This window comes from Mandrillus leucophaeus, unplaced genomic scaffold (genome assembly GCF_000951045.1).
Source record: "Mandrillus leucophaeus isolate KB7577 unplaced genomic scaffold, Mleu.le_1.0 Scaffold328, whole genome shotgun sequence".
Classification (NCBI taxonomy): domain Eukaryota; kingdom Metazoa; phylum Chordata; class Mammalia; order Primates; family Cercopithecidae; genus Mandrillus; species Mandrillus leucophaeus.
Genome location: NW_012103454.1, coordinates 241,291 through 245,877, shown reverse-complemented (window position 1 = coordinate 245,877; position 4,587 = coordinate 241,291).

Sequence of the window (4,587 nt, the reverse complement as noted above, 5' to 3'; positions counted from 1 at the left end):
TTTTTTCTTTTCTTTTTTTTTTTTTTTTTTTTTTTTACAAGAAGTGAAATCATAAATATTTTTATAATGGCCTAAAAAGCAATTTTTAAATGACGTGTAAGTTATTCTCGTCGGAGTTTGCATTGAATATCTTGCTCATCTAAAGTCTTTCTGCACGGTTTGTAGAAGAGTTTTCCAGCAAGCTGTCACTGAAAAACTCCTCAGGGACCCCGATATGAGCTGGCCTTTAAATATGGTGCTGAAACTGCCGCGCTGATTGATTTAGGTCGGTGCATCTTAAACTGGTGGTCAAATCAATCACCTGGGGATCTTGCTAAAGTGCAGTCTCTGATTCAGTAGGTCTAGTGTAGAGCCTGAGATTCGGCATTGCTAAAAGGCTCTGCAGTACCCATTTTGAATAGCAAGTGTTAACTGTGAAAGAAATTACGCAAGTGTGAGGAGGCGAGAGACACTGGGGATTATTGCACATGCTGGTTGGAGTGATAACTGGGGTAAGCTATATTCATTATGTATAGAACAGAATGCTAAAACTAAGAGTTGTTGTGAGTGGAAGGCATTTCAGTTGAAGAGGATATTTCCTGTGGGACTAGCTGTTGATAGGACTCCTGCCAAAACAAGTTATCACTGTTGAGGGAAGCGTCTACAAGGAATGTAGGAGATACTATTAATGGGAGCTGACAGAGAAGCCTACGGGCAGCAGCCCTTCGAAGGAATCTGATTGCATGAAGATAACATTCTGAATCACCAAGGCACCCTGAGTTCCTTTTCACGTCTTTTTTCAGGGTAGTGTGGTGCTTCTTCCACGTGCTATAGGATGAGAAGGAAAAGTAACGTTTTCTTACCGGGAAACATATTTAGATTAAATAATCAAAATTTAGGTTCAGGATCTGATTCAGTTATACATGTCTGATTTTAATACGAGGATATGGGCCAAATGAAAGTGTCACCTATCATTTCATTAAATATTAAGGAATAATTAATTGACAATACTGTCTCAAACATGTATCTAAATTGAATACAAATTTTAGACTTCCAACTTTAGCATCTGACAATTAACTCGAAAGTTAGGCAAGAAGATCACACCTTGGTATTCTACCTTTTGAAATACTACACATATTTGTCTTTCTTGATCTAATACACAAGGCAAAGTAGTGACAAAATCTACCTCTTTGGACTTAGAATACCTGTCTCAGTTCTTTAGAGTTTCTCAGTTGGTGATTACACAATTGGTGTTTAGATACGTTTCTTGTTGTTACGTACATCTTTCTGTGCTGTGAAGAGCTATTTGCATGCCTGACCCTTTCTCACTGTCAATGTTTCAAGTAATTTTGGGGCACCACAAATCATCCCACTGCATTTCCATGCACTGTGAGTGAGTGCTGACACCCAGTGAAAACTGCTCTCCAGTTAATATAAAATTTCTGTGTAGTTTCAGGTGTTTTAATTGATAAATGCCTTCATTATCCTAAATATTGTGTGAATGTTTTAGGACAATGGTTTATGAAATCAGGCTTTTGAGTTTTCGATCATGGATGAATAACTCTTTTAGTTGGACAGTTTGCATTCGCTTTTATTTGCTCAATTTTTAAATCTTCAAAATATAAAGTAAAAAAGTACCTCATATTATTTTTTACTTATTACTTTGAAATAATTTTATATTTACAGAAAAGTTGCAAAGTTAGTAAAGAGAATTCATGTATACCCTTCACCTAGCTGCTCCTAATGATAGCAATTTACAAAACCAAAACACATTTAGCAAAATTAAATAGGTACTACACTATTGACCAAGTGACATGCCTTATTTGACTTTCACTTTTCCCTCTGAGGGTCTGTTTTTTTCTAGGATATAAATTAATACCCCATGTTGTGTTTAGTTGTGTCTCAGTCTTCTCCAATTGATGGCATAATCTCCAGTTTTTTTCTTGTCTTTTTATGGCTTGACTCATTTTATGAATACTGTTCAGTTATTCTGTAAAATATGTCTCTCAATTTGGGTTTTTCTGATGTTTTCTCTTGATTATATTGAGTTTATGTTCTTTGCTTTTATTTATTTACTTATTGTTGGGATGAGGATGGGAGAATATCACAGAAGTGTTACCTTTTCGGTGTATCATATTAGAAATTACAAAATATGGATTTTTATGACTGGTGATATTAAGCGTCATTGCTTCCTTACAGGTTTGTTGGCTACATTTCTGTACTATAAAATTACTATTTTTGTCCTTGTGTAATTAGTAAATGTCTTGAGATAGATACTTTGAGACTACTCAGATATCTTGCTTCTCCTCAAACTTCTGTTTACTCACATTAGCATCTATCAATGAATCTTGTCTACATCAATGATTACTTAATTACGATTTTTGTATCTTCCTTTTGCCTTCTATATGTATTAGAATTCTTTTGCAGGAAGACTCATCTCTTCTATTACACATTCAAGTTATAACCAACTCAGAGACATTTATTTTATGAGTTATAATCCAATACTGTCATTATTTATTTTGCTGATCAGTGGGTGCCAGGTTTGACCAATGGAATCTCTGTCAACTTGGCCTCTATGTCCTTTTGACATTTCCTTACCTTTTATGGGCACTTAATTTCGAGGCTCATCTCGTATTTTCCTAACCCTAGGTCTTGAACAACCACTTCTCCAAGAAGCTGAAGCTTAATGGTGTTTGTTTGTTTGTTTTGAATTGGAGAATGATAACTATAAACCAAGAGCTCTGTGTTTGGTGTCTTCATTGCTTCTGGGCTATCATTGCTCCTAGGCCCTTTCAGCAGACAGAGCTGCGAAATAGATTATAGGTAGGTATGTAGGTAGTCATATAGATAGATAAAGATACTAATCCATATGTTGCTAGAGATATACTAATCCACATGTTGCTACACAGCTATATTTATTTCCTTATCTATGTATTTCTCTGTTTTTTAAAACCAAGAGTTCATACTGACAACTCTACTTATAATCCACCAAAATAGTGTTTCTTTTGACTTTCCCTTTTTTAAATTTATTTCTTCACTATTGAGACACCTAGCTCTCATTATCTACAATACATTCACCTATTTGATTAATCCTAAGGTACATGTGGTTTCAGAATCACCTACACATAACCCTGTGAGAAAAAACTTTACTCACTAGAGCTCAATATTTATTTATAGTCATTTTTGTCTTTGACATTATGATATCCAGTGAAAAGTACTGCTTCCTGAATTTATTTAGGTTAGTTCACTCTTTTCCTAAATATGCGTGTGCTTATGTTTTTCGTTTGTAATATAGCTAGTTTCATTTTAAAATATTTGTATTTAATTTTTTATTCCCCATGCATTGTGGTTGATTTTATTTATTCATCTTTCAAGTAGGTGAACCAGTAATATAGTTCTAAAAGTCAAAACTATACAAACACATTGTATTAGTCTATTCTCACCTTACTAGAAAGAAATAGCTGAGACTGGGTAATTTAGAAGAAAGGAGGTTTAATTGACTCATGGTTTCACAGACCCCACTGAAAGCATCTGCTTCTGGGAGGCCTCACAAGGCTTAAAATCATGGCCGAAGGCAAAGCAAGAACAGGCATGTGACATGGAAAAAGCAAAAGCAAGAGAGAGTGCGGTTGGGAGGGAGGTGCCACACAGTTTTAAACCACCAGATCTTATGAGAACTCAGCCACTATCACAAAGACAGCACCATGCCATGAGGGATCCACCTTCATGATCCAAACACTTCCCAACAGGTCCTACCTCCAGCATTGGGGGTAAAAATTCAACATGAGATTTGGGTGAGGACAAATATTCCAATTATATCCCATATATATTCAGAAAAGTGTGATACATTTTCTTTTCATTCCAACTATCCTATATTCATTTCTCCCTTTCTTTTCATTCTTCTCATATATCTCCACCCCCTCAATAGGTAACCAATCTCATTAAAGTCTGATTTATTCTCCCTGTGTTTCTTTGGTACAAATGATCAGATACATGTATGTTTTCTTAAGTCCTCTGCTTTCTTTTTCTAAATTTTAATACATTTATTAGTACTATATGATCTACATGTCGTGAACGTTTCCTCTCCAAATTCTATTTATTTATTTTTAATTTTTTGAAATGGAGTTGCACTCTTGTTGCCCAGGCTGGAGTGCAATGGCATGATCCTGGCTCACTGAAACCTCTGCCTCCCAGATTCAAGTGGTTCTCCTGCCTCAGCCTCCCGAGTAGCTGGGATTACAGGTGTGCACCACCACACCCAACTAATTTTGTATTTTTAGTAGAGACAGGGTTTTACCGTGTTCCTCAGGCTGATCTCAAACTCCTGAACTCAGGTGATCTGCCTGCCTCAGCCTCCCAAAGTGCTGGGATTACAGGCGTGAGCCACTGCGCCTGGCCTAGCTCTGCAAATTCTATACAATTCAGTAGGTTTTGGTGTATTCACAGAGTTATGCAAGCATCACCATGATCTAATGATGTGTTAGATCATCACTATGATCTAACACTTTCATCTTCCCCCAGAATGGCTTTGGCCTTGTAGCCATTTAACAGTCACTCCCCATCCCTTCCCCTCCAACTCTAGGTAACTGCAAATCTACTTTAGGTCTA